General features: G+C 36.5%; 1 long non-coding RNA gene across 2 annotated transcripts in view; it reads right to left on the bottom strand.

The window, feature by feature from the left end:
• The window catches only part of LOC134520890 (uncharacterized), a 201,257-nt gene extending 175,442 nt beyond the window's left edge, over positions 1–25,815 (bottom strand). For both annotated transcript variants that reach the window (XR_010072578.1, XR_010072577.1), the window contains exon 1: positions 25,638–25,815. This is a non-coding gene — a long non-coding RNA (uncharacterized LOC134520890). The remainder of the gene's footprint in view (positions 1–25,637) is intronic.
• Between the last annotated feature and the right edge of the window lie 546 nt (positions 25,816–26,361).

Below are 26,361 nucleotides of genomic sequence, written 5' to 3'. Positions count from 1 at the left end.
CCTCCTCCAGTTTAAAACTTTATTCTTACTGTATTAAATTGCTGGACCATTTTTATACGTCACATGACTTTTGCCTCTACATGCTACTTATCTTATGGACAGCACAGATGGTGACTGCCTTGTTTCCTTTTTAAGTTTAATGACAGAGATTAAGAGGCCCACGTATACCAGTACTTCACACTGAGCACTATAAATCTTCCCCAGTGGTCAGCATCTTCAGAAACTTGATCATAATTTGCTGATTCAAGATTCTCCTGCCACCGTCTATACTGCAGCGGCCTTGAGCACTGCTGCCATCTCTGGATATGCTTATCCCTTCAGTTAAGACTACTATCCCTCAATTTGTGTCACACCTCATCAGTTACGAGTTTCCTTTCTTCAGCATCTTTGCAAGGCTGTTAGATAAAAGATCTTATTACTTAACTTTTCTGCTTACTTAAGGGTTAATTTTGCAAGTATTCATGGTCTTGTAAAGCACACCTTAGCCTGCCTTACTGCTACTGTAGCAGTCTCCAGAGCTCTTCAACTGTACGTCCACATTGTCACGGGAAACTGCCTTTTAATATAACCTCCAAAGAAGTTTGCAGAGTAAAGTTGACACTGCCCTGCTGTCATTTCATCTTTTTCGTTTTAGTATCAGTGCACAGCAAATAGTACTAAGATCTTTGCATATGTAATTCTTTTATTTCCAGAAGATAATTTGAATCTGAGAGAAAAGTGATTTATTTTTTTTTCTTCACAATAAGAATTTTCCAGAAAGGGTTAATTCTAGGACTGTTATTGAAGATGAGAGCATTTCTATGATGTTTTGATTTCAGGATATAATTTATTATATCATTGGTGTTATATGATGCTAACAGAAAAAAATTCTTCATTCTCCCCAGTGTTAAGTTTCACTGTCCAATGCGAAATAAAACACCTCATAGAAGGTTACACAAAGTTGGGAATTAATAATAAAGATAGGCTTTGATTTCTATTTACTCAACATGAAGACAACTACAAAAGAGTTATTAGGAAAATATACTGACAATATGTAACACCTTGTATGTAGGTTAAAGTCAGTATCTGGTAAAAGATACATTTATTCACAGAGATGTTAATAGTTTCTACTGGCAGGAGGCAGATAAAGCAGAAGAGAAGCGTATAATAATATTTTAAATACTTTCCACAACAAGAAGAAAATTTACTAAGGAGTTCCACAAACTAGGTCTGTTTAATTAATGCAAAACACTCTAAATCCCCATCACCTTACAATATTAAGGTCTTCACTAGATTTCTAGAAGTTGCTCTTTTACTGGTGTGTAACAACACAAAAAAAAATTAAAATTATTAAGAACATCACTTGGCAAGTTTTAAACTATCCTAATACTCAATTCAATGGTTCTGTTGTCACACATCTCTCTTTTTCCTTAGTGGCAGCACTTCGGTCAGTGGGGCTTTTTGGATTTGGGGGTGTTCTTTTTTTCTTAAGCACTATCCACAAGAGTAAAAAAGAAAAAAAAAAAAAGCCCTTTATCTTGAAATCAATATCTCCTGATCTGGCAGTAAACTCCTATACACTACTTAAAATAACAAACACTGGCAAAAAGTCTTTTCTTAAGATTAAAAACAAACATATGTGACCAGTACAATCTGCCTTTTACTTCCAAAAATGCAAATATCATTGAAATACACTTATAATTGTTGAATATTAAGAAATATTGGGGGGGAAATACTAAGTTTGGAACAATATGATTCACCTGAAGAGATGAGTTGTTGGGGTTTTTGTGTTTCTTTTGTTTGTTGGGTTTTTTTGGTTTTTTTGTTTTGTTTTTTTTTTGTGTTGTTTTTTTTTTTTATAAGAGTAATCTATGATAACTAAAACCACTAGAAGGCAGTCCAGTTATTATTTTCAGAGCTGGTATTTTTCCTCACAACTAAAGCTTTGCTGTAGAAAAATCTCAGCCAAAAAATAGTTTATGGGGAAAGGAAGTCAATTGGTTTTGTAAGCTATAAAGGTCAAAATACTTCTGTGAAATATTCCCTTTGGAAAGCCTGGAAACAACCCTTTTCTCCAAAATTTTATGACAGCTGGTAAAGCAAGAAGACATATGCTTTTTTGTATTGCCTAAATAAAAGTGACTGATCTGGCTTATTAACCCCGATTCTCTCAAGACAAAAACAAGAGTTTCCAGTAATTTTATGCAGTTCTCATTATATACGTTAGCAGTATCTACTTTTAGATGAGTAATATTTATCCTCAACATCTGTTTGCAGGATCAGTTAAAGGATTTAGAAACTATGCTTCCAAATTTGTTAGCTTACATGGAAACTATTTTTCAGTCTATTGAGAATGATTAACTGAAGCTTTTAAGGCTACAGAAATGAAAACAAGCGGTGAGGTCTGAGATAAAAGTCACGCCTGTAATTATCTGATTCATAAACCAGAGCAGCTCACTTACTGATATTTTGAAAGAGATTTGAGAGGTTTTTTTCCCAGACACTTTTAGATTTCAAAGCCAGAGAAGAGACTATGCTATATTCTGATAATGGAATAATAAATTCATTGTAGTAGATAAAATCCCAAAAGACTAAATAAAGTAACACAGACATGTACAAACAATAGTCTAGTAAAAATACGTACAGTAAAAATCCATACACCTTCTAGAACAGACAACAAGTAAGTATAACAGGAATAAATATGAAAATGTACAGTTAACTGGAAATCTTTTAAGAAAGAGAGTCTATTAAATCCTGCTCATTCTCTAAAATGAGGAAATCTAGAATAGCTAGATCTTTCCATTTATAGGGTAATCCTACTTGTTCTGGATAGAAACTGAAACGTAGCACTAGAGAAGCAGAATTCCATGCCGTGTCAGTGAAGTTAGTTTATGGTATAAGTTTTCAGGTGTGGACACAAGAACAGTTGAGAGGCATGGGCATGCCAACAACATTCTACCTAACGAGATGTACATACACAGGGGTGTGTGCCTTGGAAGGTAAAAAGGTGTTCAGGCACTCATCTATATCACATACTTTTTTTCTGCAATCAGCTTAACTCCCTGCTGAGTACAGGCCAGATTGAGAAAAGGCACCAGACAGACACATTTTACCCAATACTTGCAAGCTCCCTGTCAACATTCAGAGAGAGCACTAAGACTTTGTGCATATAAAGGCTGCTTGGCTTAAAATATACAGTAAACAGGAACTGGAATGTTATTAATAGCTTCAAAAATAGAAGCTGTTAGACAGTTGTATTTGTGTTCCTCATACAGACCACCCCACTTTCTCACTATTATATATGATGACTCTCATACAGCACCCTCATTTACACCTTTAAGCACATAACAAGTTGTTTGGTTCATTTTCCCAGGGAGCCTTTCCCACTTCTTTAACATAAGCCAGGTATGTAACACTGGGATGCTCTCCCTATCATGATGCAGCACAGCAACAGACTTCCAAACTTTTTCAATAAACAAACATTTTAGCACTGACAAATGAGTCATCTTTCACTGGTCATAAAACAATTTTGATGCGAGTATTGTGAGCCAGCTCTCTTAGATGACAAGCAGAGATCAAGCATTAAATGAAAATCAATGTTACCTTTTCCCAGTTTCTCCGCTTTCCTTAGAGAGAGTGTCAAGCATCACAGCTCAAGCCACATGCAATGCTCTGATAATTTTGCACTTTGGCAGCCACCAGAACTTTGTGCACAGCTGAATGTTAAATGGGATTAATAATGTATGAGATTATCATTTGACAGTACAGGAGAGAGATTAAGCTACATAAGAAAAGAGGAACTAATTTACCACCCTGAGAAGTTAAGTGCGTGTTTACTTGACCAAAAGTTAAATTAGTGAATTTATTTATGACTGCAGGCTACCCCAGAACTCTCATTAGTTGGTTCAAAAATTCTATCCGGAGAGCGGTCTCATTGCTACTTCCACTGCCCAGGCCATAAGAAGCCCAGAAAAAAAACAACAGAACTTAAGGAAATACATATCTGGTTTTCACACTGCATAGAAAGAGGGAACTATTTTGTGGTTTATTTCTAAAAGCAGCAATGTCAAAATTCCACCTTGGATGTATTAGGATGCTATAAAAAACAAAGCTACAGAAAAACATCAGAACTGGATGGCCTGCACCAAAGGTGTCTGAACAGAACAATTAACTCTCCAATAAAACATGATCCATTGATAGATCCTTCTACTTGGGAGGGGGAAGGGACACTACACAAGGGTTTAATCTTAAAAAGAGTAGTAAAGGAACTGAAGTTTTTAGCAGGAATTATCAGTTGTGAAGCAAATAATCCCTCAATAGCTCTGTGGCACAGAAGATTAGGCCACCCTTAAATAAAGCCAACACATGTGGAATGCTGAATATTGAACAGGAGGAGGTCGAAGTATCCCACAATGCTCTCATTTTCTAACAAGATTCAGCACAGCAAACACCAAAATCTCCCTGAATAAAAGAGAACGCAACATTCTGAAGACAGACCTCAACAGAGGTTTCTCAAGCACAACTGAGAAATTAAGTCAATCAAAGAACCTTTGCTGAACTCTCATCACACAATAAAATGAGACTTTGATCTAAGACAATTCCTAACCATGATAGGAAATAAAATATGAGCTCCCCTCCACAATGGAATTGCTGGCTCACCACCAGCCACTGAGTACCCTTCTACTTCAGAGGAACAGAATGAATGATTATCCTCTTCTACTCTTTATGAAAATAGGTTTTTGTAAGTATTTCAGGGCTACTAGAAACAGTCAGGTCAGGGTTTTTTTCTTTGGTTTGTTTTTATTTTACCTAATACATCTAAGCAATGAGCTGATTAATTCATCTTGCTATGGTTGTTTTGTTTCGGTTTTTTTTTTTTTTTTTTTTTACCCAAATGCAAAATATTACAGCCTCCTACGTTTTCATCAAACTAAACATTACATCCTTCTTTGCTGAAGCCTCACAAAGCTCCGTCAAAGCAGCCATGACTGGCAGGTATCACATAATTAGCTTAGAGACTTTTAGTGCAATAGTGGGCATCCCAGTGTTGGATACCACCTACCCTAGAGACTTCAGTGTCTGAGTTTTGGGACATGCTACTGCGCATGCTAATTTGTACAAAAGCACCCAAACAACCAATATTGGTATAAGTTTCTCAAATTACTCCAATAACCACATATGTGAGAAATTAGAGCCAAGCCAAGAGAGAAAAGGTATTATGATAAAACAAAAGGATAAAAGGAAAACACTGAGGAAAAAATTGAGACAAAATGCAGTGATTTAACTCACATTATAGTGCGATATCTGAAGTATGAAATTCTTAAGAAAAACTCCTTAGGAGAGAAAGGCAGATGAGGCTGCAGGTCTTTCAATCGTAACATGCCAAGACAGCTCTTTAATCTTGCAACCTATCTATAGCAACATTCTGCAATTCTACAGAGCTAAGTTATTTTTTACTTTCCTTTCACTGTTCTTCCCATGCTATCTAATGCTAATATGTACACTGAGTAATAGACTCTCAGCAAAACTAAAACTTTCCAGTTATTCTTATTCTAGCGCCTACCCTTTCTGAGAATTTCAGTAAGGCGTATCAGGGTCAAACAGTTTTTGCACCATCATGCCTTGTATCTAGTCCTCCAAAGATGAGATGAAAGCGTAAGGATCACTTTAGCTGCGTCTTCACACATGCTAACTGTCGCCAATGTTTTGTGTCTGAACAGATGCTTTCCTAGCCTCAACAGAATTAATATTAAAAAAACCCCACTATTTGATTGATACTGGATGTATTCACTCATTAGCCACGTTACATACTAAGTGCTATTCAATGCACGTAACTGAGGGCCAGTTACAGTAAACTGGAAGAAATTCAGTACAGAGTGAAAGTTACGGTACTAATAATTTGCCGAAGTAGAAGAAACCTTTAAAGGTCCCTTCCAATCCAAACTACTCTATGATTCTAAAAATTGTTAAACTACCTCATACTACCAAATAAGCTTCTGCAGTAACTCAGTCACTTATTAGAACTGGACTGGCAAATAGAATTCCCATTTCAGACCCTTCCCTGTGAACAGAACATGAACGTAATCCCAGCACAAGCCCACATGGTCTTTACTTCCTACATACAGTTTCACTGTTCTTTGGTATTAAATTCTGCACATTTCTGTGAAAACCCATGAGGCCCCCAATCCTGCAGAACTTCAGTAGACTGTATTCACGCTGAAGATGTGCTTGTCAGGACCAAGAACACGACTTACAGACTCTAGAGCTGAATGGCAGTCTTGACACTTGAAGTTGTAAAATTTTGGTAGATGTTGGAATTACATTATTAATACAAATTAAAAAATTAAATTAACTAGTGTTTTTCCAGGATATAATCTACTGCATAACAAATTCGCAAGTATTTTAAGAAGGCCTCCAAAATTTTATATATACTTAAGAAGCACCTTCAACAATTAGTTTCCAGAGTTAACTCGCTCAACTGTTACTAGCAAAATTTTAAAAGGCCATTTAATTTTTATGCAAAGTACACAACAAGAGTATAACAAGTACAGTACTTCCCATACACATTTCAAGCCCAGTTTTGGCATTCTCACTGACATCTTCCTTATAGGCACATCTAATGCTTATTTGTAGCTATGCTGATCTGACAAGAACTTCGATTAAAAAAAAAAATAAAGTTCTCCACCATTAAGGAGGACTATTAATGATCAGCATTTTTGCAACTGTAAGTCATTTGTTCTCATTTTGACTATTGCTGATTTCTAAACACAGGCTAAACTTCCTTTTGGACAGAGTAATTTCACTTTTTTACTGGAAATTTATGAAGAGAAGTTCAGCATTATTTTAGAAAGTACAGGGACTATGTGTAATCAGGCCTTACAGACAGTTGTACCATCTAGTATAGCAACAGAAAAAAGTCATACTCATCCACTTTCAATCTCAGCCAAAGGGGAATTCTCAAGAATGGATAAACAGACAGTTGATCAGAGTCCCAGGAGCATCCTTGTATAGATAGAGCATAAAGTGGAAGTAGCAATTCCAGGTTCCTTATAAAAGTGTTACAGCTATTTTAGATGCACGTTTTCCTGACAGCTGCTTCTAAAGTAAACTACTAAACTTTCAACAACAACAAAAAAACCTATCCTTATGAGAAGTATTTTAGCAATTCCTCATCACACTGAGCAGAATAAGCATGCGATGCAGTGTTACACCTCTAGGGACTGAGAGAAAACAGAGATTAAAAATGTCTTGCAATAAGGAACTAAATATAATCTATAAAATTTGGCAGAAAATCTAGAGATAATTCAAGCCGGGATGTTCTGTTCTGCATTAGAAATATAAATTGTAATGTAATTAGATCATCTAAATTACTTTTAACATTTATTCACAGAATAATTTTTGCTAACCTTTGTTGTCCTAAACCTTCAGTTAGTTATTTCAACTACACAGTTTGAAGCCTAATTATTTTGCAGATTTACGGTAGCTGAACATCAGAGCACCACCATCAGAGTATTTGAACACCACCAGCACCCCCTCTGCAACACAAAAGAGTGGGTACCTCAGAAGTTCCAGACAGTTAAAAAGGACAACTTTGCAATCCAGTAACAGACGCACACTTGCACAGACATGCGCGCACTAGCAGTATATCCTCACACAGTTCATTCTAAATCATCACGTTTTTCTGTAAAAAAAGTCATAGTGTAAGGCTGCTACTATATTAAGCAGCCATATAAATACAGAAAACAAAGTCTGGCTCCAAACCATTAAATTGTAAGTAAATAAATAATCACAAAATTATTATGTCTTCTGATATCTTCCCTCTCCTATAAAGATCTTTATTTAAATTGAAAGCAAAAAGAGGTATTGATATGTAGTACCAAGCGCACTCTAATAAATTCAGTGAACAATTCTGTCAGAGGTAAGATGTATCAAGATGTACTAAACTACAGGGCTCTTATCACCCAATTTTAGACTCAAAAGTGTGTGTGTGTCTGTGTGTGTGTATTTCCATTAAGCAAGTCACTTGAAAGCAGTCACCATCGTCATTTTCAAACTCAAACTATGTCATACCACCAATAATGTTATATTATACCTTATTTGTCTTTGCCTCAGTAGTAACACAAAAATCAGCTAAAATATATTCCCAGCAGCCAATTATTTTTTTTTTCCACATTGGAAAGCACTTAGAATTCACATGCCTACATTACCCTTTCCTTCTATCCATTATTGTCCTATTTCCAAGATCTTATTTCCACAAATATTCTTCACACACCTTACTAAGTTCCTCCTCTTTTCCATCTACCTTATTGATGGTACAGCTAGGAACTGATGCACAGAGTTTGTCATCCAGATGATGACAGAATCATTTCTTCAAAAATAAACAGAAGAACTTTGCTTTCTAAGGTTATTACTTCTATTGGTTCTTATTTCAAAAAGAGTAGGGAGAAAAGGGGAAGACAAAGGAAACTCACTGTGAGCTGGTGAGAACTATACCATTAAATGGACCGAGTATCAAGTAAATGGAAAGGGGAGCATATTTAAAAAGATATACCTGTACAAGAAGTAACATTAACCTTTTTTGACGGAGTGGATAAGGGAAGGGAATTGTATTCCTATACATGGCCTTAGTGCTCAAGCGGATAAGGAATCTGTATTGTGAAACATTGCAGTTTAAAATATATTCACAACACGAGGACTGATAATCAGGTAATTCCTCTGTAAAAACAGTTTGATAAAACAAGTTATCTTCAGTTCACCAACTGGTAATCCTTGTGTCTCACAGACTCGCTTTTCTAAAAAGAAAATTGGATACAATTTCCTACTGAGAAACTAATCCATATCCAATAAATACCATCTCTTTGTATGAATTTAAATCATCAAGCATACAGTTTTTCAAAGTTCATGTCCTAACTATGCAAATGATTTGTTTGTTTCTTTAGAGGGCATACCTCTATATGTGCAGTATGGTGTTTTTAATGCTTCTTACATAATGCTTATTTACACCCCGGAAACTGTTTAAAAGATTCTGTCCTTCCTTCTTTTTGATCTTTATATCAGTAATTAACACTAAACTGTAATAACACCTTTTGGGACCGTAACCTGTTGCCAAGGATACTAAGGATATAATTATGATTTTATTGTAGAGTAACCAAAAGACTTCTCTTTGTTGAGAGCGCAATTCAGACCCATCTACTGTTAATTGCACCTACACGCCTCCTTTCAGCAAGATATTGTGGAGTACTATGAAAATTATATACCAACACTCCTGTGACTCAAATTCTATTTCTATTATATGGACAGGGAAACTACAGCACAAAGGCTCTGAATGACTTGCTGAAGGTCAAAACTTCAACTGGAAATGAAATTCAAGTATCACCCTACTTCTGACTGCTGCCTCTAAGAGGCAGCAATGCATATGTTTGCCTGGCCAAAGACAGCCCTCTGCTATAAATTCTTACTTTGTGTGAGTTCAGCTTTACAATCGCGAAAGCTTCCTGTATTGTTCAATGCTATCAACTTACTGTTGTATCTGACAAGGCAGAAATACCCACTCTAATACAAGTTTTGTCATTCCTCATCAGTATGGTGCAGCTGTTACCTTGCTTGCAAGAACTGCCATCCCTCAGGAGGAAACATTTAATTAGCTTAGGTTACACTCCAAACAGCACAGAACTTGAAAGAAAACAAAGCAAACATACCAATAATTAAATTGTTGCAATTGCAGTGATAAAAAATGCTAGGGAGACTCAATACTGTGAGCTGGGTTCCCCCCCCCGCTTTTTTTTTTTTTTAAATAATGGATTGCACAATATTTTTATGGAATAATGGAATATTCCACTTCATACAGGAAAAGCTCTTAAGTTTGGTATGAGTCCTGTGGACTCATTCTTTTTGCTACTCTTATCTTTCAAGCAAAAGAAGGAAAGGGGAGGGGGGAAATGAAAAAAAAGTTTCAGGAAAAGAAGAAAAAACATAATTTACCAAAGCCCCAAGACTGATTTGTATTTAGCAGGAGTATAACATGTATCATGAAATAGCTTTAACCTCATATGAGCCACCTCCAAAAAAATCTCATAGTCAACTAACTTCATGTTTTCCGTGTTGAGCAAGAGTAACCTCCGACTCAGATAAATCAGTATTTTCAGATAACTTCCACACATAACATCAGTCAAGCCTTCACAAACGTATGCATTCATTCATTATTGTCTTTTTTTTTTTTTAAACACTTTACTGCACAAACTTTGCCATTTTCTCTTTCATGCCTTGAAAAGTTTGAGGAGTCATCAATACGGTACTCTCACATAAGAATAAGAAATACAAACAAGTCTGGAGAAAGAAATCCCTACTATTTATCAGAACTTGTTCAGTAGCATTTTGGAAAAAGACCCTTAAACACACAGATAAATAAATAAATCACTTTTCAGCTGATAATAACTCTTAGCTGAAATTTCTTATTTGGGCTAGTAGGATTATTGTGGTTACATTATTGAAACATGTCACCACATGTTTAGCTTTGAAAGTTTAAGCCAATTTCTGGTCTCATAGCTAATTTGATTTAAAAACAAAAGAAACAAAACCAAAAACCCCCCACATCTTCATGCTATTAGTGCTATAGTTTTGGAAACCAATTCTGAAGAAGCCACACAAGTCAAATCCTACTTTATTTCTCCACATTGCAGGTATTTTAGTAGCAACCTTATGCTTTTAATAAAGACATTTTGTCTTTCTCTCCAGCAATATTTGACACAAAAATTGTAAATTATGTACGTGAGATCTTGCGGTCACTTCTGTGATTCTCAGTGATGCTCTGCTGGCACAGCAGATCTGGGGTGACAAAACAGTTGCTGCATACTTTTATCTTTTTTGCTCTATCAGATAAGCATGGACTTTGCTCAGGTACTTGTCTACAGGATGAGCAATGCCCCGAGAGTCATATGGGTTTGTTTCAACTTCCTGTCACTGTAACAGCTTTTATTTTTTGTGATTTTTTTTTTCTTTTTAACCTGACTGTTCTCCACCTTTGGTCTTTAATTAAGTTACTACTTTCATCCTTGAAAGACTGAAAACAATCTGGATTTCAGTAAACATTTTGGGAAGAGCCAAACTAACCTGCAAGACTTTAGGGATTACAAAAGACTGATGCATAAAAGGCATAAGATCTGAGCTTTCTTAGGGAATATCATAAATTCACCTGGAAGAAAAAAAAAAAAAGACAAAACAAAGAAAGCAACACTCTAAAAATTCTTCTCTTTCTCTTTGGCAGAGATAGGAATTACAAATACCCTAAAAAAAGAAAGGATTTGGTTATTGGAAAAGAATTTCTTCCCATCCCATTTCAAAGAGTAAGGTAAACATTGTTGCACTTCCAGTATTTATCAATTGTTATCCTGTACACAAGTTATGTAAAGTAAATATGATAATGTACCTATATTAATGAATAGGCCAAGATCAGCAAGTATTTATCAAGATATGACCACGATGGAATATTTGCTGGTAATCAGTCTCAGCAGATAAGAGGAGACATGAATTTGTCAAAATCTTTACCAAGTTGTGACCTATATATATGAAAGAAATTGTGTGCCTATTTTATAGCTATTATCTTCATAAACTTAGTAGATTATTTTCAGCTGTCAAAATGAAAAGTCTTTGCAGAAACTTATCTCTTACCTACTAGACCATCTCACACTAGCCTACCAATTTTGGACACCAAAAACACCCTCAATGCACTCATTTTGACTCCTGTTTAGGTCCTAGTTTGATTCCAACAATGCAATATTCAAAAATAGCTTTAAGTATCATTTAAGTTCAAAGTGCTTGCATCATCATAATAACTGGCTAAAGTCATTCAGATGAAATGTGGGGCCAAGCTAGTAATCTTTTTGAAGAGCACTTCATGGAGATGGTTTCTGAATTGTTTCTAATCAAGAGCCACAGCAGATACACTTCCTATCAGCTTATTCGCTTGGCTCTTTTGCAGCATACCTGCTTGGCTGCCCCAAAGTCAAGTGCCTCTGACTTTGCTGAGTCCATCCAAATGTTGAATGCAGCCTTATCCTTTTTTCCCGAAACTCTACTGTTGTTTGCTCAGAAATGGAACCCAATCACCTTTTGAAGTGTTGAAATATTCCACAGAAAATTATTTTGCACCATCCACTTAGTATGAGTAGGTTATACTTCCCTGGCAAACAGACCATACTCAAGTCTTCTGTGGTTTGTCCAATGCCATTCATTTGTCACTTTAGACACCTGCTTTGAGAAGACAACATCCTCCCCTGTGTTTTAAGGCTTGGTACAAATTTCACTGCTGTTCAAGCTTCTTTCTTTGGAAGTTTTACAGCCAGTTCGCTTGTCTTATTACACAATTCTGCCTGACACGTGGGTAACAACTATACTTCCTGAGACCCACGAGGATGGGCTGTTCAGGACTTCTTTTTCCTGATGAGGTTCTTTTTCCTAACTTCAGACCATGGTAATTCTATTCAAGAAACCTAATAAGCCAAGTCTATAAATTCTGAAGTATTCAAACTCTACCTTAAAGGCATGCTAACACTAGCTTTGAAGTTCTAAAATACTTTAAGCTACAGAAACCACAGGACTCTACTGCAGATCTTACAGTGACTCAATGTTGAAAAGCATTTTGAAGAAATATTAGCATTGTTCAGCTATATAACCCCGGCACAGAGTTGATGACTTATTTGTTTCTTAGCTGTTAACCAGATGTAATCTTGGGTCTAGAGTCAAGAAGAGTAGTTTCATGGTAAGTGGCATTATGACTAATGTCCAATACCAAAACAACACATAAAGGAATCATAGACTATCTCAAGTTGGAAGGGAATCGTAAGGATCAAGTCCAACTCCCACTCAACTACCTAAAATTAAACCATATGGCTATAAGCGTCATCCAGGCACTCCTTGAACTCTTGACAAGCTTGGTACTGTGACATCTGTATTTATCTTGTAGCCATACAGATGCCTGCTACCCAGTCCTGGAACATTCAGCAGAGAATCAAAGCATAAGTTGCTTTAATTATCAGTAGTTAAAAAAAAATTATCTCATTACAGCCGGAAATATCATTCAGATCTCCCATATAAATAATTTAAACTCAGACACATAATTTGCTGGTTTGCTTGCTGTTAGGGAGTGGCAAGAAAAGTTTTCAGAAGACAATTTCTATCTTTGTCTGTATCTTACACTAGTGAGAAAGTGCAATTATGTGCACTTAACAAGTGGAAACCCACTGCAAAACATACTAATCTCCTCTGCAATTACTGGCAAAGTAAGTTGGCTTTTTTAAAATGTGCACTCACAACACCAGCAGCAATGAACCTTCTGTTGGTCACTACAGGATAACAGCTGCACAAGGGAAGTGCAGAGGATCCGTACGTCCTGAGTGAAGACCTTCCAGTCTTTGTGGATCTCAGGGGAACTAACCTGCGCAGGCCCTCAGTAGCTACAACCAATTTAACATGAGAACTCACATTTTAAAGGGAAGAAAAGGTGTTCTGGTGAGCTGTTCATCTCTACCTACAAAGGTGAAGAATCTGCAACATTACACATTAGAGAGGCAAAATGGCATCATTTAAGTAAATAAGGAATTGCGGTACAAACATAGAAGTCTCTTAATCACTTGAAAGAGCACTCTGTGATATGCAAGTGCTCTGACAGGGTGAGGCACTCCCATACAATGCTGTCTTAAACTGTACGGAGCATCTTTGAACGCTCATGTAATTAGAATACTACCATCACTGGTAACTCATTTCACGGACAATATACTACAGTCAAAAGATAAGCATTTTTTCTTGTGACTGACCAGGAAATTTGTGTGGGTTTTGCATCAACTCATAGAATGAGATTTATGCAAAAATTATAATCTGAAATTAAAGGAGCCTTTAAACTCTTCAAGTGAAGCTGAAAGATAAGTCCATTTTCAATATCAGTCAGAGGCTATATGCTTCATGGGTTCCACAGTGGATGAAAGTCTTCCTTGCAAAATTCAGAGACTTCATTGCATGCTCTTTGTAATGTGTTGCAAATATTCAGCATTAGTGTTACTAGAAGACACGTGGCTTAAAATATTAGCGTACTTCTTCCCAAAACTGACTGATGTAATTTTAGTCACTTTACAGTATAAAGCTTCTTTGTGATGCAGGTAAGGGACAGCAATGACAATCCTCTTACCTCAGTCCAACATATAGGCTGCTCTTTTTAAAATGGTTGGGTGGTTTGCTTTTTTTTGTTTGTTTTTTTTTTTTGGTTTTTTTTTCGGGGGGGTTTTGTTGTTGTTGCTTGCTTCACCAGATAATAAAACTTACTCTGCGAGTTGGCCAGTAGAGGGAAGCATCACATTCTCAAATCTAACAGAGTACAACGTTACCGTAATTAACCACCACAAGTTTAAATGTTTTCTGATTCATGTCAAAAATAAAGATTACTTTCTCAATTAAGCTTTTTAAAGCTATGACTTACTTGAACGGGACAGCACAGATGCTGAAACTACTGAAGAAAGCTGCGGTTCTCTCATCAGATGATGTTTGCTGTTGGAGCTCATTGAGCTACTGCTGCAGGGGGAAGGATGCACATAAGGCAACATTCTGCGAGGCGTGGTTTAATTTTGGCACAAATACTTTATTCGGACTCAGAGTTTGGTTTGTGGTTTTGGATTTTTTTGTTTTTAAGATGTTATAAAACTCAGTTCTTCCCCGATCACAGTGACAGTTCGAAACATCCGGTGAAGTAAATACATAATTATGCCATGCTTTCCTGTTTTCATCTTAATTATGCTTCCAAATTCCAAGCTTAAGATGTACACGTTCCTTTAAAATAAACTGAAGCAGTAAATTCTGCTCAGAATCACATGAAGGTAAGAATTAGTAGAATGTGTCCCATGATACATGTTTTCTAAAGCAATACCTGACATTTAACACTGAATTGACTATTTCAATAGTACTTTTCTCAGATTTGCGTAAATCCTTTCTGTTCCTAGCATATTGATTTGGGTTTGTTATTGCCTCCTTTATGAGGCAATATGAAGGCTTCCTTCCGTAAGGAATGGAGGTCTCCATATATTTACCATCCTATCAGTAAAGCCAAGAAGTTGGATGCACCTCTGTGCCTCGGCTGCAAATTTATAATGTGACAAACAATTATTGTTAAGTAAGAACAATAATTTCAGCCCATTTATAATCATACATAAGAACTTTAACATCAACCTGAAAGTTTTATTAGGCAATCAGCACACATAACAGAAAAATAATTCCTGCAAAGATTACCACATTTCAGGTCTCAACTCATTCAAGCTCACTTAACAGACTGGCAGCAAGTGTGCACAAACACTGCGTTACTTTTATGCATAAGTCTTGTCTCCGTTACTAAAAAACTAAACAAAAAAAAAATGGCACTGTATTTTCATAGCAATGCCTAAACAGCTTATCAACTGTTCAAGAGCAACTAAGATCTTAATATAAGCAGTTAAGAAGTATATTTGACCATGAATACTCATTTCAGCTTGTTATTGTCCGCCTTAATTTACCACCAGAAGCTGCTAAGCAATTTGAAGGTACAGTCCTTCTGTTTTCTGTATTAAACATAGGTTGGGATATTCGCCTTCCTGTGTTTAGCTCAGATAAATAGAGTTAAACCAAGCCAATTGACTGAGGAGACTTCTTTTTTTGTTTGCTTCCTTAACCTAAAATTTAAAAGAAGGTCATCAACAGATTTTGATTGTCTTTAGGTACAGAAAAATTATTAAGCTTAAATAGGTATGGAAAAGCTGCACAAAGGATGCAGAACTACTCCTTCACATGTTCCAAAGGTCTTATTGCAAGTTGATATACGAGCAAACACAACAGTTGTTTTAGCAGCTTTAAGAAGATGCATTCACTCAACAACAGGAAAACCATGAGATTCTCTACAAAGCAACAGAATTAGAAAGATGGGAAGAAAGCAAATGAGCAGCTGAACAAGGGGAACAATCATTTCCCAAGTCCTTCTGGCCATGCTGCTTCTGATACAAGCCGGGATGCTACTGGCCTTATTGGCCATCTGGGCACACTGCTGGCTCATATTCAGCTGGCTGTCAACTAACAGCCCCAGGTCCTTTTCTGCCAGGCAGCTCTCCAGCCACTCTTCCCCAAGCCTGTAACGCTGCATGGGGTTGTTGTGACCCAAGTGCAGGACCCAGCACTTGCCCTTGTTGAACCTCATACCATTGGCCTTGGCACATTGATCCAGCCTGTCCAGATCCTTCCATAGAGCATTTCTACCCTCCAGCAGGTCGACACTCCCATCCAACTTGGTGTCGCCTGCAAACTAACTGAAGGTACACTCAATCCCCACATACAGATCATTGATAAAGATATTCAACAGAACTGGCCCCAATACCAAGCCCTCGGAAACACCACCTGTGACTGGACACCAACTGGATTTAACTCCATTCACCACCACTCTTTGGGCCCAGCCATCCCACCAGTTTTTTACCCAGCAAAGAGTACACCTGTCCAAGCCACCAGCAGCTACATCCAAGCCACAAACAGCCATACAGCACTATGAGGGGAAAAAAGAACAACCAAAACAGATGTCAGCATTAAACACCCTCTTGCAATCCATTGCAACTTCAAATTTTTGTTTTGTATTCAGTCTTCTAATATCAGTACTCTCTGCAGTGTCTTGCTTGGGAACACTGGAAAACACTCTACCAACTTTAACAATAACTTTTCTTCTATTCAGCCCACTCCCCTACTAGTTTCACTTGCCTTTTCCTTCAAATAAAACAGTGCCCATGCGATCTGTCACTCGCCAACAGAATAAAAACTTATGTACTCTCCTTTATGAGGGCTCAAAAGCAGCAAGGGGAGACAGTTATCTCCAATTTCCTTTAACTCTATTTCTAATGAACCTCACATAACGAACAGGTGAGCCTTTCTGTATTACTTCTTTATTGCTCTGCTAATAGACAGCGTACAAACTCTCTGGAAGCAAACATCCAGAGAATCCTCCCACACCCAAGTTACCAGGAGGGAAAACTGTGCCTTGCTCTCACGCTCTCTGGAAACCGCTTGCGTCACCCCACAACCCCGGGGGCTCCGGGCTTTCCTGATGCCTTCAGCCTCAAAACCACCCTTTCTCACTCACCCCAGGGCCGGCCTCAAAAATAGTGAACGTCCGCAGCTTGCTCCCCAGCTGCCAGGAGGGAAAACTCTTGCTTGTTTTCACTCTCTGGGAACTGCATTTGTTGTCCCACAAACCTCAGGGCTCTGCTCTTTCCTGTTGCCTTCAGCCTCAAAACCACCCCTTCTCACTCACCCCAGGGCCAGGCTCAGAAATAGCAAGTGTTCTGAGATCGCTTCCACACTCAAGGTTCCAGGAGGGAAAACTCTTGCTTCTTCTCACTCTCTCTGGGAAATGCTTTCATCACCTCATGAGCCAATGTAGAACATTGTACATGTACACTCTCTTTATTTTGAAAGCAAAGTATTTGTTCTGTCTTAATGTAAAAATGAATCAGGTTATGCAGAGCACTGAAAAAAATAGAAATTAGAGGCAAAATACATATATATAGTTATGAAAGCAATGCTTGTTTCCATTGGTTGAATGTTGTATTGTTAGAATTTTGTTTTTATAAATATCATTAGGGTTTCAAAACCTCTCCTAGAATCTATGCATTCTCCCACACCCCCACCAAACGAGTTCTTTAGGAATTCCATACAGCAACAGGTCTAGCATAGCTCCCTTTTAACAGCTCTCTTGGAGCATTCATAATGAGTTAGACGGATCTGTGTTTCAGCTCTAGAAATACAGAGCAGGACATCATTAGCTGCATCCACTCAGGTTTTAATTAACATATTAGTCATCACTAAGCGTTTAAAAGATACTGTCACTAAATGCTGCCTACCTCCCTTTCGCTCACTATATGCAGTACTCACAAAGCAGACCTGCTGCTGCTAATCATTGCTATCCTACTGCCAGTGGAAGCTAAAACAATATCCTTCACTTACAGATGCACAAATTGGATTAGACAGAAATCTGAAGTTGCCATTGAGAACATATAGACTTTCTTACCATGTATCTGCACTGAACACCTAAGTCTCCAAGTCAAAACCCCTGAGCCTCAAGTATTTGCTATCAAATTTGATACCAAATTTGCTATCAAACCATTTCAAATGGAAGTGCAGACCCTACATGGCAAAACACTTGTTGACTGACGGCAGAAACCTACATTTCTTTTACGAAGCATTCCATGAACTTGTACTTGTCTGTCAACTGGAAAACACTGTTTTAAGGAGAATATTTTTATAGAAAAGTCATTTCAATGCTTTAAGTTTATGCTCAATTACATGTTTATTTTGCTGCTTAACACCCCACATTTTTATTAAACATATATTTTATTTAGATTTACTTTTTATTACAAAAATCAACACATCTTCACTGATTCTGCAGCACAGCACTTAACATTTTCTCATAAGACATCATTATCCAGAGATCTGGTATGTGTGTGTGTATATATATATATATAAAAAATTCTTACATTTATAGAAACATCACTGTCACTACTGAAAGTTTCCTTTAAGCTCCTGTACATGCACAATGAGAAACTGAATAATTGGTCAATTATTCTGATGGGAAAAAAAAATTATTTGTCATTCTAGCAACTGAAACTGATTTGCTTGTACACACTTGCTTTAGGGTGCAACATTGGGTGTCTCCCACAGCTGACAAATTAATGTTTAATTTTAAGTGGTGTCATGATGAAGCATTCCCTCAAAAAGGAAGTATGACAAAGCTGTTTCCTGTTTTCTGCAAACTGTGTGGTCACATTATTCATAACGTAACTAACACCAGATTAAGTCTATCTACACTTGTTTTCACATACTGATATAGCCAATCGTAATTAAAAATACAAACAAAAAAAACTACCAAAAAAATCCAGGAAAATTGTTATGTAAAATCCAGATGCTTTTTCTTCCTATAAATACTTGTTTTTTATTGTTCACATCGGCCTAGCCTGTTCTTATGACACCTGTCATTCAAGGCAGTTCCCCCCCCCGCAAGATATCTAATATGTCTCCCCTTACAGTGATGTTCTTACTAGTGTGACACTAGTCAAATGCATTTGGTGTGACAGTTATATGAAGTCTCCACATTGCTGTTGCCATTTCATGAGAGAACTGGTTTCATTAGAGACAGAACACACAATTTCTTTATTAATTGTAAAGGGGGACAGCTAGGAACACACAAAACCTGGAGAAGCTCTGAGCTAATAACACTGAACTTCAGGCAGGGCTCGGCTAGATATATAACCTTTTTGAAAAGCAAAGGGGTGGGTGAGAAACCCACATATTCCCAGCATTCCTAACTCTTCAAATATTACATTTTGCCATGCTCCTGTTATTCCTTCCCTCATCTTTCATCACTGTTCAGAAAGCTATGCAGCTGCTGTGGACTGGACACATGGCAGAACAAGCAGATCTAAAGGAGGGAACAGTGCTGCCCCATCCTGAGTCAGCACACACCTGTTTCTGAAGTGAAATAAGCTTTTACTTTACACTGGAGACATTTAAATAGCCCTTGAAAGAAACAGGGCAGTATATCTCAGACAAACATAAATTCTGAGATAAAACAACCCCTGAAGTTGGGTACCGTTATGACAGGAAAGTATTTCTTATCATCACTTATGATTCAGGCTAAATTAGCTTATTCATGGCTACTGGCCATGGACTGCACAGAAAAAAACCACACACTAGAACATTTCTTGGAACAGTTAATGTTGCAGTAGTATGTTAGACCTAGAAGCATTTTTTTTTTTCTTAGAAGTGTCTGCCCTAGTAAACTGCTTGTAGTTGCAAGATAGTCTGAGGATATAGCAACAAAGCTCCATTTACTAGTTAAGAGACTCCTGAATGAACTAGCCATTTATCAATATAATAATTCTAACATTTATTAGTGTTTCAGGTTGCTCTAATTTGCACAAAGCATGTACTTTAGTGCTACAAGTTGCCAGATGGGAAGTGTAGTCAAGTTTTAGATATAGAAAAGCAGAAATAATATCCCTATGTATCTGAATACCACTTTTGGGCATCAATAAAAAGATTAATAAAAGAATTAATGAAAAACATTATTTTGTTGTTTCCACTAGCTTCATGTGCAATAAAAGAAGTCACTAGTTAAAAGAGTTCTGCATAAAGGACAGCAATCATGCCAGCCAAGAGTTTTGACACATTTTAAATTCATTTAAAATGCAGAGATGGAAACATTAATCCAGAAATTCTCCACACCAGTCTACTGGACTTCAAAATTTAGACTGGGGGAGAAGGGATCTATTATTTTTAATTAATTCCATCCAATTCTCTTTCTTAAATAAACCACATAGCCCTTGAAACTCCAAAAATACTAAATTTTTACTACTTTTCTAATTTCCCATTGTACATTGTGTTAGAAGTGATGCTAAGCCTGTGAGATTAACAGATCCCAGATCAAAAGGCAATCCAGTTTTGAAATGGATTAATTTTTTTTGTTTGTTTTTGTTAAACACTACCTCTGTCTAAGGCTTTTTGTATGTACGCTGAGAGAACTTGAGGTTTGTGGAACATGAGCTCTGCCAGTGAAGGAGGACTGCTCCATGACCTTACATTTATGAAACTCTTCCTTTCTACCTTAGAAGTACATTAGAATTTTCTCCTTTGTACTGACTCCGCATTCAGAAAGTACATTTGTATTCTGTAATTTTAACTTCTGTCCCTTTGGTTTGTCTAGTTTTTGTTCCTTCCACAACATAAGCAGTTTACATCTAGACATATATTGTGCTATCTCACTGATGGAAAAAGGTGCCAAAAATAAAGCCATGCTTGTAAAAAATGTGAGGTAATACATTTAAGTGCTCTATTGTACAGAATATATAGTTCCTCCTACAAAACAAATGTTCTGGCAGGGAATCTTGCAGCCAATAATGGCCCATTAAAATTTTCTTTTTTTTTTTTCTGAGCAGCTGGAAGTCACTACATATTGGTAGAAAGTATCAATGAGGTGAAACAAATACTCGTGATGTCTTAAGTTGCATTTTCAAACTAATGGCTGTCATTCTTCAGAATGCTCAAATTCATTAACAAAATCTAGAACTACAAAAGTAAGCAATGCTGCAAATCCAATATCTAAACATTGACATTTTAAATGTTTTATTCAAAAGTCAATTAATTATAAATATTAAATATAAAAAATAATTCCAATACAGCTTGGGCATCTGATTAAGAGTTACCTTAGACAGTATATCACAGTATGCAATTTGGATTCATCTAATGTAGATAAAAGCACTGGATGCACTACTCCCAAAACATAATGAACTCAGCACCTCCACTAACTTCTCTTTTCAGCAATCTATGAACAATTACTGTCTCAGGTGTAAAATTCCTGAGTTTATGATTTATTTTCCCAAAATTTGTACAAGAAAATGAAGCAGATTCAAAACCACCTCAACACCTGTAACATGATACTAACATCCCAACAACTGCCATTACATTGCAATCAGACCTTAGCATACAAGCACAATATAGTTGTTTATGTAGACATTTCTACAGGAAAAAAAAAAAAAAAAGTATTTCCAAAGACGCTATATATGCCAGCTGCCTGGACCACTTTTTTCTTCAAAATCATTCTACAATCAAATAGGTTTTCTGTTTTTACTAACTAAAGTACGTGTTTTAGAACAGACATTTAATTTCAGGCGAATTTTTGCATATCTTTTTTAAACCATCTTTTTCTGCAAAGTAGAAAAAGAAACTGACAAGATAGGAACATGTTTTAGGCAACCATTAATGCTCCTAATATATTTCATTTTAGAGAATCAAACTCCTCTATTCCTTTGTTCAGCTGTCTGAAAAGGATACTTGATTTTAAAAAAGCAGCTCTAAAATTCTCCTGTTTATGTCACTAAAACCAGATTAGCATAATCTTGGCTGCTGTGCATCACTAACACCTCATTAGCTTTAGTTCAATATAAGAATATATAAACCCAAGAAGTGATGTTAAATAACTGTATTCTACTCATTTCATTAGTTACTCCATTATGTTTCCTACACTTAATTAGTAAACACAATATGCAGAAACCAACAGCAAAAGGCATTGAATTCTGAAGTTGAACTACAGATGTGAAGCTAAACAGAGGAAAAAATTGTGAGTTATCAATGAACAAGATTATATGCATTCTGCTTTATCGCTTCAGAGTGGGAACAGAAGTGTGGACATACCAAATTGTTTCTAGACCACAGAAGGGCAAAGCCCAGGAAGTGCTCTTGTAAGTCTTAACCCTCTTTGTGCTGGTGTTTAATCAGTGGTGCTGACAGATTGTCAACAGAAGTCTGAACCGGCAAGAGCAGTAGTCAAACCACAGCAATCCAAACAGTGTCTAGAACAGCAGGGAATATATGAACTAGGAATGACATGCATGGAAGAAGATTCATCAGTTTCAAAAAAAGCCTTCCCATCTTCAGAATGAAGGAGCTGGTACTTCTTGCCATCCCTGCAATAAGAGCATCCCTCTTGGCAATGGAGGGACAGTTCTGGCATTCTGCTCAACTGAACTGAACTTGGCATTTTAGTCTCCCAGACGGTGCTAGCCTTTTTTTTTTTTTTTTTTTTTTTTTTTTTTTTTTTTTTTTTTTTTTACACTCTCCTTTTTGCCCCTCTCCCCCTGCTTTTTAAAAAAAAAAAAAAAAAAAAAACAAAAACCAAACATGCTAATCACTTCAAGTTTCTTATTGCTTCTGTGAAAAGATTATTAGCTTAATATAAACTATCTGCCAGGGCAGTCACATTGTAAAAGCCTGAGGTTCAAGCAATTTTTCAGGAACAAGCAAAGATTGTTTCTTCTGTCTCAGTCAAGTGTACAGCTGCTTAGTCTCTGAGTAGTCTTGATCCGCTAATCTGAGATGATAACAAGCTTCTTATTATACTAGCTTATTTTAAATATAAAAATATTTATACAGAAATAAGTGTGTTAGACATACTTGAGTGACCATTTGCCTTTCAAAGCTGGTATTAAATTTAAGGAACTTAACAAGCTGCTGACAAGCAGCTCCTTTTCTATTTTATACATTATACTGAAAGATGAAAAGATACTAGGCAGGAGATATACAAATAACTGTCAGGAAAGTTTTTCCCCAAACTACTGTTATAGGCGGAAATTAATTTCACAGTCTCTATAAAGTGTTTAATTAATATTATATACCTCTTGATTTGCAAGTGTGAGTTTACGGTGCACTTTTCCCACCTAGAAAACTGCAACAACATCCAAAGACTTTCAAAACTGCTATAAAAATTCTCGTTTCGGATATTGCTGTGTTTATCCAGTAACTTGTCCTTAACTACTGCTCTGTATGGAGATTAGATTCATGAACTTTTGAAAGCCTAATTACTAATTAACCATGGATATAACATTGTACATTTCAGAGCTTACTGTGCATTACACTCCAGAATGATTACATGATGAAATTGTTTGGGTTTTTTTTCTAGTCCTTTACAAGCATAAGCTTACTACAGTGAACACTGAAAGCATACTGGAACATGAACCTAGAATGTGAAAAATAAGATCCAAGAAGTTGGTATTTGTTCACACAAGGAACATGACAGTAGCCAGTATAGTTTTCACTGATATGCATCAGAATTATCTGCCAGAGTCCTGAGTCATAAGCAGCTTGCTGGCTGTATTTAGCAGCAGAGGAATGTTTAGTTGATTAGCTGTCCTATAACAATAAATAAGATATTATTGAAGTCTGTGAAAGTACTGTTGAGGATTTCAGGGAGTGTGACATAATTGACGTAAAGCCTGAGACTCCCAATTAACCAGAGGACCCATTATGAAACTTAAAATAATGGCTCAGTTGTTAAAACCTGGGAGTTGTTCACAATTATGTCATCTCCCTTATCTAAACATTCATATGCTTAAAATATTTTTAACTTTAGTCTATGAACCGCAAACAAGTGGCTATGTAATTACATGAAGTGATTCAGTGACTCATCTCACTTAAATGACTGATCTCACAAAAACTACACAGAAATACTCTGCTCTGAAGTCTAGTTTTACTGAATTGTTTTTCTGTCATAAAGCAAATTTATACGAGACTTTTAAAAAAAATGTGCTAGAAGAGGTACTTCAAAGGAAACATTGTAAAAAGCTCTCACAGCTTACTCTACTACCATGTTTACTTGCTTAGGTGTGACTCAATATGAAGGAGAACCACGAGAACTCAGACTAATCAGTTCAGAGTTTAAGCAACACAATGTCATCGCTATTGGTAACATGCTGACTAATGTTTTTTTCAGTAAAACAAAGGTAACATTGGATACTGATGTGCATCACGATATTTATTCTGCCTTAGCCTGTTTAAGCACACTTACAGCCAGTGCCTCTTTAACTACCTTCCAAACAGAAATAACTATAGGTTTGTATTGTTAAGAAAAAATCCACGAAACATTGTTCTCTATGCAATCCAGAGAATCCACAATGTTCTAATATCCATCTATGCAAAAGATCAAGAAAACTAGTCGTAAAGAATAAACAGCTTCAATACACTTTCAAGATACACAGTCAGACCTACTCATGTCTGCCTAGGTGTCATTCAAGGCCTAACAAGAAAATAACACCATTAAATTGCACTCTTAAAAGAAATTAGAGAACTAACAATATTTTCTAATATTTCTTCTGAAAAAAAAAAACCACCAAAAAACCCAAAACAAACCCAAAAATGTGTTTCATAGTACTTCCAGATAACCGCACCTTTCTTTCACTGCAATGTTGTTGTAGTCAGGTTGCTTCAGGACAGAATTTGAACTTACTAAGTTAATTCTTACTATTTTTCCTATACTTAGAAAGTAACTCAGGGTTTTAGCTCAGTATACTACTACCAGCCTTTCAATAAGCCTCAGGTAGATTCTTACCTAAAGATATTGTCTTGGGACAGACGTTTATTTATTAGAGAAAGAGGAAAAGAAGTAGCTTTGTTAAAGTGCAGATTTACTTTGGAGAAATAATTTCAAGGGTCAATTTAACTGGCTAACCATGACTAGTAAGATTATACTAAGGTTAAATTACTAGATTACTAAGGATACAAAAAGAAATCTGAATCATACTAAGACTAGTGTTTTATGAATTACTTGGCAAGCTTTCAAGAAAATTAAAGTGTTTCACAGCTACATTAGGTTCATTAAACAGGGGTAAAGAAAATACCTAACAAAAGCACAAATGCCATGTAGAACTCACAGGATAACCTAAAAACATCAGTTGATTTAAAATACCCCATTAAGATCCAAGAAGGTCCAGAAATAAACAAACCATTTATCACTATATAAACTGATTTGTCTGAAAGGAGTTAAATCCATAAAAGCTCTTCTGTTGTCAAAAAACTAAAGTACTGTTTCTTGATATTTCCTACATAAGCGAGTCAAACCACATACCATCCTACAGTTACACAGCGTAAACCAGTAGTACTACTAAAATACACCCCCCCATCACTGGTTGTGTCACCTTTTTAGGTACCTTCAGCCATGAACAGAAACTGCACAAACAAGATACATATGCAGCTTAAAAACATAAAGCAGTAATTTAGCAGTTAACACACATAAAACATGGCTTGCATTTAACAAGTTACTTCACTAAGAGTAATACACTTACCAGGCTAATAAAACAGACAAAGAATCCTTGCTGTCCAAACAAACAAAACCCTAGAAAATAAAAGTTATCTTTCACTGGATGCAGCAATACAACCTTACTATTGTTACGTGACTGCCTTTCATTAAGTCCCTAGTCTTTTCAGTTAAGATTTCATACGCTGCCATGTTAGTATTTTCTCTCTTCAATCCTTAAACCACCAGCAAGCCTAGCTCAGTCTGTAATTTTGCTCTTATTTATCTCACATGGCTGTTTTACAGGCCTTCCCACAGCTGTTCCTCAAAATTTAGCAATTTCCTCAGCAGCCTGAGCCAAGATGACACAGCTGGGCCAGATCAGAGAAAGGAGCTAGATTCCTGAAAGAGACAGCTGTATGGTGAAGGGGATTAACACTGCTCTCTTACCTGTCTTCCCTTTTGTACCAATGCAGGTATTTCTGAAACCACATGATAAGCAATGTTAAGGAATTGAACCATGTTTAAATAAGGGATATTTTAACCCAGATCACTTTCGCAATCCACTTAACAACAGTCACATGAATGTTTGCTGTACACAAAAGGGGGCACCAGGAGACTGGAAAGGGTAACAGGCAGAAACAAAAAACCCCTCTTTTTACAGCAGGGCTAACTTTTTAAAATAAAACCACAGTTTGAATAAAATGCGAAGCAACTTCTAACTAATAACTTTCTATTAGTAGAACTATACATAGAAAAGACAAAGCAAAGCA

Source organism: Chroicocephalus ridibundus, chromosome 9 (assembly GCF_963924245.1).
Source record: "Chroicocephalus ridibundus chromosome 9, bChrRid1.1, whole genome shotgun sequence".
Lineage (NCBI taxonomy): Eukaryota > Metazoa > Chordata > Aves > Charadriiformes > Laridae > Chroicocephalus > Chroicocephalus ridibundus.
The sequence above is the reverse complement of the archived record's forward strand: the minus strand, read 5'-3'. Positions and strand labels throughout refer to the sequence as shown.